This window comes from Ischnura elegans, chromosome X (genome assembly GCF_921293095.1).
Source record: "Ischnura elegans chromosome X, ioIscEleg1.1, whole genome shotgun sequence".
NCBI classification, from domain to species: domain Eukaryota; kingdom Metazoa; phylum Arthropoda; class Insecta; order Odonata; family Coenagrionidae; genus Ischnura; species Ischnura elegans.
The window spans coordinates 78,882,769-78,893,787 of NC_060259.1; the positions used below are offsets into that span (position 1 = coordinate 78,882,769).

General features: G+C 36.9%; 1 non-coding gene across 1 annotated transcript; it reads right to left on the reverse strand.

Annotated features, from left to right (window-relative positions):
- Positions 1-1,097: 1,097 nt before the first annotated feature.
- Trnad-guc lies at positions 1,098-1,169 on the reverse strand. Its single transcript has one exon. It is a non-coding gene; the product is annotated as a tRNA-Asp (tRNA).
- Positions 1,170-11,019: the final 9,850 nt, after the last annotated feature.

Sequence of the window (11,019 nt, forward strand, 5' to 3'; positions counted from 1 at the left end):
ACGTCAAAAAATCGATTTTCAGACCGATCAGACAGATTTTATTTTTAAATCTGGCCAAATCGTGCAATTCCACTATTTCATGCATGCTAATCATTCCAAATTCGGAGGGAAATATAAATTTGCGTCGTAGGCCTTTTTCTTCGGGTGACTCCGTGACTGAGCATCCCAATTGAGCAAAAGCAAGTCCAACGTTAGTCTGCGCCTTGTGTGAAACGAAACATAAACCACTGGGAACTTTATTTAATGCCCTTCATAATTATATACTACCAGACACGCTGAAGTATTGAAAGACCCACGACGCCAAAGATGCTGCTGCTAAAATTAATACTAAAATTGTGTGGAATTACTCGGGAAAGGGTCCAGAATTTTGCAATGTGATTAGGGAAATAATAAATCAGGGTTTATAAGCATGGTTAATTGAGCTCGATTACATATGAAACTCGTAAAATCTTTCGAAGCGTAAATTTTAATTTGGTTATGAATTTTTTTTAAGGCTTAATGAATTTTAATATAATTTGTAGTTTAGATAACGTACAAATAAAAAATAAAAACGGGGGAGTCGTGGGACTGGCCGACAGAAGTGAAAACTGAAATAATTATTATCCATTTATTTTTTATATAGATTTAATAATATTAAAGAACTAATTTTTCCAGTAATACTCATTTTTCAACAAAAATTGAAATTATTTTTTTCAGCAAACTGTTTATTATTAAATATATGTTAAAAATACGATGTGTATGAATAGAAAGAACATCATTTATATATTAAAATATAATAGGCTTTTATTTCTTTTATCCAATATGCTATAAACCTATAATTGTTCACTATGCACATAAAAGAAACTGCCTTAAATTGTACTGACCTGTAATTTTATAGCGCGTACACTCTTCTGCACGTTCATGCACGAGCTCTTTATATTTAATGAACTTATACAATATACACTATAGATTTTTATTCTCAATTCTAATATTTTTAAAACAAAAAGATTTTAACAGTCTATATATTTACAAAGTTTATTTACTATACCTAGTCAGCCTGCGTAGATGAAATATCCATTGTAAAATTTTTTAAATTGTATGAGATTGAGAAAAAAAACCTCCCCGGTGGGGAATCGAACCCCGGTCTCCCGCGTGACAGGCGGGGATACTGACCACTATACTACCGAGGATATGATACTAAAAGACGAATTTTAAGAGACAAATGTATATGTCGCTGTAGCGATCGCGGTGTCGGGTCGGTGACGCTCACGCGAATTCTATGCTTTTTTCCCATGCCGCAAAAGTGCTTAACGCCGCTAAAGAAGTTGTCACTTCAAAAATGCACTCACTATACACTATTTGTCCCTTTTCAAGACGAAAAACCTTCCATAGTTTTGCGTATTATTACAGCATTACCTGAAATATATAGGAGGGAAGAAAATGTACTAAAGTAAACAGTGATATCTGCATTTGATTTCAGTCTGCACTTCCATGTGCTGTGATAGGAGAAAAAAATAATTTAAGAGTTCTAAAGAGGGCAGGCGCCAACGAACGCCACTCCTTGGAGAGTTCGTATGAGGTCAATAGAATTTCTTATTTATCTTACGGGCTCTTCCCAGGGGCAGAGTGCATAAAAAACATGGGGTTCAATAGAGAGCTCTTCAGAGTTCAAAGGAAATATAGGGGTACAACCGAACTCAAAGTGGCTGCGCAGTAACTTGAGGCTAAAACCGACATTGATAAGCCGACTTCAGCATTACTACGTTGAAAGAGAAAAAGTTAGCAGATAGCTATAATTTATGAAGTTGATGGTGTGTGATTTAACTTAGTGGAAGTTATGCATGCTAAAAGAAAATAAAGGCACTTTATACTTTCTACACTTATTTTAATATTCTTCAACCGGTTTCGACATGTTCTACGCCATTTTCAAGCTGGGCAGTCTAGCTTAATAATGACTTCGAACACTTCGAAACCGTTTGCAGAATATAAAAATAATTGTGGAAAGTATAAAGTGCCTTTATTTTATTTTAGCAGCTATGGTTATCCTGAGCTTTGTGAGGATTAAATTCAATGGAAATAAAATTTCTAGTTTAAATATACGACATGAAAACAAAGGCTATCGTCGTAGTAAGCCCACAAATTTATCTCGAATCTTACTATCTTATCTAGCTCGTATGAGCAGAAGCCGAGCAGCGATCTTATATTTCATTACTTTGACGTCCAGCGTACACGAATTGCAAAAATAACTAGCGATAATCTTTTCAGCGTCAGAGTAGCGAGACGCAGCAACTACGTCAAGAGATAATCAAATAATACGACTTTCAATCATTAGCGAGGATGTATTGAAGAAAGAAATACCGTGATACGGAATAGCGTGAAAGCTATACCGTGTTCAAAGAAATCCATCGGTAGATCGTAGTATAATGGACCGGAATGAAAAGTAAGGTCAAACATTTTTCCCTCTTCATTGAAGTACAGAAGACGATATCGTTCAAGGAATAGTGAATAAAAATGCAGAGGGATATATTCCCAAAACCATTAGCAATTTATCAAAAGAACTTGCTGGCGATAACATGGATAGGAGAAATTTATTGCGGTCAAGAACGAGATCGTCTGTGAAATCGAGGTTCATCCTGGAGATGAGTTCGATAGTGTGCGGATTTATATTAAATACATTTTTCTTCACCTCATCGAATGCTACTAGAAGTAAATATAGAGTAAAATCTATTTATATAATAAGATAACATAAGGACTCTAACCGGCAAAGACACAGAATGATCTCTGATTTTTATTTTATCATTGTGTTTTACTCCCTGTCGGCTACGGGAAATTCTCTTCCCAAAATATCAGCACAGATAGCACTCGTGGAGATGAGTGGTTTTAAATATCGTGAATGTTAACTTTAATCTTCAAAGTCATTATAAGAATACCTTATGCCTACAAACGATTTGATTAGTCCTCGATATATTAAAAAAATGCCTAAGAATTCAATTACAGTAATATATTCCACCCACCGCAAATTTGAATCCAATTTGAAGAATTCTGTTTTCGGCTGCTATTGACAAAACAGTCTTATTAAAAAGTATAGCTTATTTTATTATTTGGATATTCTATATAGGATCGATTCGTGATTTGAGGCGTTGTGCCCCGTTCCGTCTAAAGCATAAGTCAAGCCTTGGAACGTAATTGCAAGGATGTGCTATGTTGAGTATATTCAATTCTCGAAATGGCCGGTGGCACCGAATCCATGGGGCCTGAGGGGGCCCGAGCCCCCTCATAAATTCGTAATAGGTGTGAGGAAAAAATGTGTCAGGCTTATCTATTTTCCCCGGAGTGTCCAGATATCGAAATTCGATTTTTCAGGGTTCTAATGTTGATCATATGGCTCTTCTAAATTGCTTAAAAAACTAAAAACTCACTACTTATAAAATTTCCCGGGGCAAGATCCCCCCAACATTTTTTGGGCCTTTTGTTTGGCCCCCCCCCAATATTTTTTGTAAGTCGGCATCCCTGGAAATGGCCTGACCTCCCTAGGCATGGAAGAGCTCGGCATCGCTTGAGCTTTCCTCTCAATGGTTAATGGCAATGCACGCAATATCAGCAGTTGTAATGGGAGGATTATTTTACTGCGGAAGAAAATGGTTCCATTTTCTTTGATTGTAGGGCTAACATGTGAGAGTGTAATTGACCATTGTGCTGGGATTAACGCAGATAAGACTTGGCTGTTCACCGAAGTCGCCATTGAGTATAACACATTGGCTTCCGAAGATGCTTCGCAGAAGCTACAATGACATAGCACTGACGGCTCGATTCACCGGAGCGCTTCTGGTAAGAATTTTTTTCATGATACCATTTTCCATATTCTACTCCTTTGGGAAGCCCGTAATAATTGCGAGCCACGAGTCCTATTACCCCGATGGCTTGGGTAAAAAATAGAGATGGTCGGATCGGATACCTCGGATCCAAATTTCCGCGGATATTGCCCTTCATCGGATGCATCGGATCCAAAGTCGCGGAAGACATCGGATCTGGATCCGAAATTTTAAATAATAGCTTCAGTGAATGCAACGCCCCATAAGGGTGGAAAGAGTTCTCTCTTCCAATGCGCCGTCGCATGCGATACTTGTCCTACTCATGAACTGTTTTGTTTGAAAGCTCTCGCAGAGGTTACGTAGGAGAATTTCAGCCGTGGAAAGTAAAAAAAGGCAAAATACGACTGGCACATAGTGTGACTCTTCCCAAGAGATTGAACAATCATCGGAGGAATCTCAGCGTCAGAAATTCGAAAATGCATTTCGATCCGAAAATATCCGATCCGAAATATCCGGCTCCGAAAATCAAGGATCCGATCCGAATCCGGATCCGCAAAAAATCCTGGATACGTCCATCCCTAGTAAAAAACTTTGTTTTTCCGTCTTCTAACTCAGTCAGCAATGAGACTGGCTAAATGGCTCTGCAAGTTGTAAAGTAAAAAGCAGGCTAAATCGCTCAGGTGCAAATGGACATAATTGAACGTCTCCGACGGAACTGATACTTTCAACTTATTTCTTATCATACTGCTGAAAGCGGAACATTGTCATAAGGAAGTTTTGTTCTCGACTGCAAAAATTAAGCTTTGCCACTGCAACATAGATTATAAGTTATCACTACCACGGTGAATTAAATATTATTTAGTATTATACAGGGTGTCCCATTTATCTTGACCACCCGAAATAACTTTTTCTCCAGATGCAAATTCAAAAATGTGTCAAGCAAATGTCCATTAGCCATCAGGGGGACATTAATCAGCATGATTGCCTTCCTTGTAGCTTTGTTATTTACAAAGATATGAACAGCGGTATGTCTTTTTTAAATGGCACCCTATATTTTTTATTCGGCAATTCATTTCCTCTCCTAAAGACTTATTCAAAAATGTAGCACAGTGGACCATTAACATAAACACAGTATTGCGAAAAATGACTGAATCTCTAGCGCTTAGTGCAGGTACGCCGGTATTGGAACTACTCCACTTGATGACGTTGACAGTGAACAAATGAAAACATAGTAAAATGCACACCAGACATTCTGTCAACCATCGTCCGTTGAATTACCGAATAAAAAATATAGGGTGCCATTTAAAAAAGACATAGCGCTGTTCATATCTTTGTAAATAACAAAGATACAAGGAAGGTTGTCATGCTTATTAATGTCCCCCTAACGGCTAATGAACATTTGCTTGACAAATTTTTGAATTTGCATCTGGACAAAAAGTTATTTCGGGTGGTCAAGATAAGTGGGACACACTGTATAGAATATTAATATTAATTACTATTTCAATAAAAATGCCAACAACAATAAGTAAACAATCCGTGATACGAAGATTTTCCGGAAACCAAATAGTGGAAGCCAGTCCACGGATGTAGAATCTCGTATTCCATAATACTATAGTAACATGCATGCTGCGATAAAGAGCTTAAGTCGCTAATGGACAAATATAATCACAAAAATTATGAAAATGAATTCAAGACGTTATTTATTAGAATTTAAAATGCTGCAGAAATATCATGAAAGAATAGAAAAATCTCATGTATATATAACAGATGTCGACACCCCAATAACAGAAAATATTCAGTTTGGAACGTAAGCTTTCGCAGCGAGATGCATTGCTGTCAACGGCTCCCGAAACCCGTTGACAACAGAAAATAATAAGATCAAGAAACTAATTATAGGAAATAATATACATACCTCTAGCCGAGAAAATTAAAGAATGTTGGTGATGGTTCACCCTCAGCCAAGCACCTCAGTATGTGGTTTGTAGGGTAATAAGTAAATGTAGGTGTGAAAAAACCTGGAAATAAAACTGAAATTAATACGTTCCCATTTCCGCAAATACTGAACCTAGGGACATAAAGGCCTGGAAAAAAATATTAGTAGAAAACACTATTTCTATAAAATGTAAAAAATACAGAGTTAACACGTACTCCGAGACGCAAAGATTTTTCAAAAACATTAATCAGCAATAAATGAGAAATAATTTCACCGGTGCTTTTCTCTTGGATTGGTAAACGTATCTCTCGGATTGCTAAACGTATCCTCGACTCCAAGCTGAGGAGTGAATTATTCTAAAATGATCACCTTGAACTTAAATAAATGTCCGATGACAAGAGAAATACATCTGAAATAATAGGTGAAGTGGATTGGGACTTGAAGATCCTATTCAATAATAATTTTAAGGAACTCTAATTAAAAGAAAAGAATCACGAGAAAGTAGAAATATTGACTATGATGAATAGCGGAAAGATTGACAAAATATACGACGAAGAATCTTTAAATAAATATGAAATTTCGGAGGAATGATTTTTCTCCATCTTTGATTGAATTTTTTTAAACTTTTTACATGTTGCAATTTTATAAATTTTTTCTTTTTAATTACTATTCTCAATAGCATAATGTATTTTCGTATTGATTATATTGTATTTTTCTAGCTCGGGAAATAGCTTGTTTTTAAGGACAAAATTGTGCGGAGTACATAAATGGGGGAAATGCGAACTAAAGGAACAGAAAGATCCTTCAAAAAATACTAATAAATATTTTATTTCACGGTGGAATTTACTCAAAAGAAGGTTTATATCATTGCATAAAAAGGTATCAAGCTGAATTTGATGGGATACATTATTTACAAACATATAATGGTTTGATTGCAATGCTTTTGTTTCAATCCCAGGAAAAAACCAATCTTTTGAACCTATCTCTAATACAATCTACACCTTGTCAGGACCTTGCGGCCCAACTGTAAAGTCACAGTCTACGTGATCTTGTACCTACTCTTCAGCGTTGATGACTGCCCATGAGGCACAAAGGGAAACGTGGCACAAGTATAAAGGGACAAGTGTGAACCTTTCCAGTATAAATAAAGGCGAAGTAGAATACAGGCTACTATTAAGCACATGCAATGCACACTGAAGTAGGAAGTACGAATAATAACGACATAAGGACGCTATAACGGCTAGATTATGACACATAGAATCGTAAAAACATTGCGAAAATTATGAGCAATGATATTTTTTCCTTTTTTAATTTAATTTTTTAAACATAATGACACTTTGAATTGTGTTGGCATATTTGTTCCTTTTCAACAAGGTTTCCAATAAAAAATATCACATCGATTATATCGTCTTTTTCCGATTTCAATAATAATGATTCTAGCCGATTCATCTCAATTTAAGTTAACACTCTCCTTTCACTTCGTCGTCTTGTTGTATAACTTCGAAATTCTTGCTACCATTCCGATCGCAGGAAAAACGACGTGAGTATCTCCTCAATTTAGTAGGCTGTGGTTTCATTTTAATTACTGAAGTTTCCCTCCTGCACCAGGGCATTCGTTTAATAACTTTACTTCTTTATGGAATCCAAAATTTCTTCTTACATCACCCGTGCAGACCGAAAGATCCAGACGAACTTTTCAAACAATCCTCATCATGCATTCGGCAATTTTAGTTCTTTATTTCTCGCAATCATTCGTGACGGCTCGAAATGAAAGTTAAAATCGTGACTAAATAAAATTTCCTTCAATTACAATTCATGGGTTGAGAAATTCGATTATTCTCGTAACCAATAAATGCCACGATTCGGATTTCCCGTCATCAGAAAACTCTTATTACACATCATCTTGTGTTTCTTGATTTCCATTGCAATAAGCATGACCGCATCCTGAAAAAAATTCACGGATGACGGTCACTATCGGGTGGAATAAATTTCAAGGGGCTTGTTCGGAAAGGGCTTCCCTAAACCATTTTCTCCTTTTTGGGATAGAGGACTTTCATCTTTCAGGCTGCATTAATTCTACTTACGGGAAGCCGTTTCACCAAAATCCGAATTTGGATGATATTAACATAAAGGCAACAGACGAATTGAAGTACCTGGGAGGTTCAATAACTTCGAACCTCTCGTGGGGAACAAATATAAGGATTATTTGCGGGATGTCCCTGAAGAAGTTAGGATTCGTCAAGCGTATTGTGGGAAATGTTTCGGATGAGAAAGTAAAAGAAAGATGCTATTTCGTACTCTTCCGACCACATCTTGAATATGCAGCGAGCATATGAAATCCGGTGCAGAAATACATAAAATACAGAGGAAATAGGACAGAATAAAATACAAATTAAAAGCTGCGTGATTCTTAAAAAACTGCTACGGGCGTACATACAGCGTTACCCATGTATTGAGCGAATTAGGGTGGGAGCCGCTGGAGACTCGGAGGCTGCGCACTAGACTTAGATAGTTTGAACAATTGAGAATGGATATCATTAAGAGCGACACGAAGAAGATAATATTAGAGCCCCACTATAATTGTTGGTCCGGCAGAAGCGATAAATTCAGAGAGATACTATGGAAGTAAAGAAACAATTTATAAGAACCTACATCTGGAGTATGTTCCTATACGGAAGTGAGGCATGGACAATGACCGCAGTGGAGAAAGCAAGGATAGAGGCCTTTGAAATGTGGTACTACAGAAGAATGATGAAAATCAAATGGATCGACCGAGTTAGTAACGAGGAAGTCCTAAGAAGGGTAGGAGAGAAGAGAAGCCTCACGAAAACCTTAATAAGAAGACGGAACAACCTTATAGGCCACATCTTGAGACATGATGGCCTGATGAAGACAATCGTCGAAGGACAAGTGGAAGGCAAGAATGGAAAAGGAAGACCTCGAACAAAATATATGGGACAAGTAAAGAGAGATGTGAAAGAGAAGAAATACGTAGGAGTGAAAAGATTAGCTGATAGGAGAACTGAGTGGAGAGCTGCGTCAAACCAATCCTAGGATTGTTGACCAGTGATGATGATGATGATGATGATGACTTATCTGAACGAATATATATGGGAATTCTTTTTCCCCCGAACCATAAAGGACTTAAATAAATGCTAATCGTATTTTCGCATTACCTCTTTATGTCTAAACGGCTGGTGTCCTGACACCGCCTGCCACACGCCTTTTTAGGCGACTTGTCGTAGTTTGCAGATGAAATGGGAGAAGAATATTTTTCGGGGATTTTTGGAGGGAGTAAATCATTTTGACCGATATCAATTACCCAAAATGAGATTTTTTAGCTGAAATGACTATCTCAATGAAAAACTAGGAAGCAAATCCATTAAGACCCGATACTTCGTTTTTTTACGAATCTCTGATCGTTTATGAGATATTGTCCCCTAAAATCCGTTAAACTTCCCACAGAGTGCTACAACGGACATTGTACACTGTGCAGTGCACACCTTCGGCTTACTCTACTCTCAAGCATTGCGGAGGTTTGAACCCCGTCGCATCTGGTCACGGACTTGATTTAGTGATGGAAAAATGTCAGTAAAAATTGTTTCTATCGATTCTCTATCGAATTCAAAAACACGATTTTTTCAGAAAAAAATCTTAATTTTAACTAAAAGATCGATTAATCGAAATAATCATTTACGATTCTTTCTTGAAAAAAAATCAGTATTTTCAGAAATATGTTTATTATTTAAACGAAAATTACTCAAAATACACATTTGAGCAGTTGAAAAATTCGTTCAAAAACCTACTCAGAATACATGCTTCAATTTTTAGCAATAAAAAATTACTAATGCCCGCATGTAAAAGTTAGAGGATCACCGCTTGGATCCACTCAGCTTCACTAAAATATTTAAGAACAATAAACTGAATGAGATGCTTTCTTGATGATCGAAGGGGTGTCTTTACAATTTTACTGGCCGTAGAGAAGAGTCTTTCACGTGGACAGATGACGTTATCATTGGCCGGCGTTGGTGCTGTTGATATCAAACGAAATGTTTAAGATCGAATATGAAAAATCGATTTTGAATCGAAACTCAATGATCATGGCCCGATCTCCTCAATCTCCTCAATCTGTGACTCTTAAAACTTGATCTTCGATTTTAATCCAAATCGATTTTTCTTGATTCTATATTTTAAAAACTTCCGTTCCATTTTAAAGCATCTACAGCTCTCAGGATATTGAAAAGATAAGATTGAATCCACCAAAGTCAAATTGCTGTAACTTCTGCAAATGTTTACTGAGGAAGCTAACGGCTTAATCTATGATTCACTCATAGGTCTAAAATAAACTTTTCAGAAAACTTTCCAAAAAGGCGACCCAGCAATGTCTATGGATACCACTAAGGTTTTGAACGGTAGATTCCAAAACTAAAAAAAACAGCATTTAAAACGTTGATGCAAACGTTGCATTTGAATTTAAAGTAAACATGGAACTAGGAAAAAATTTAATTAGCAATCAGCCTCGATAAAACGACAATAATTAATCTGAAACCACGTATTCTTTCCGTAGACGACAGAGCGTTTTTATATGACGTATCCACCACTGTGGATTGGATGCCTCATAGGGATAAGATAGAACAAGTTGACCGCCAAAGAGACAGGTTTAATGTATTCATTAGTGTCTTTTTTTCCTCATAAAAACTAGTCACCAAACCATGCTATCGGATGCATAGACAGTATATCAATTAGCCGACACACAGAACTACGTCTTTGACATTATGCACACGTCCACCATCATGACGTCGGTTTTAGAAATCCACGCAATTCATGAACCAATTGGAGAGATTAACGAGAGAGAGTCATAAAAAATGTACGCTCAATTAACTGCAAAAAATACTTATTTCTCGAATTATATCCAAAGAACTCAATGCATCACAATTTCTCGAGAATTCGCCACGACTGGTGAAGTGTCTGATCAGGAATGTTGCGCTATACGGTGCGGAAATATGCGAGGATAAAATACAAGCGGCGTTCGAATTGAGGGTGCATAGGTGAATGGATAAGGCGCAGTGGATGGAGAGGGAAGTTAGCGAAGGAAGGGAAGACTACCACAATACTTCCCAAATATTCCATGCCAACCTAAATTAGTAGGTAAAATACTTATCATCATCATCATCACTGGTCAACAATCCTAGGATTGGTTTTGACGCAGCTTTCCACTCAGTTCTCCTATCAGATAATCTTTTCACACCTAAGTATTTCTTCTTTTCCACATCCTTCTTTACTTGTTCCAATTGC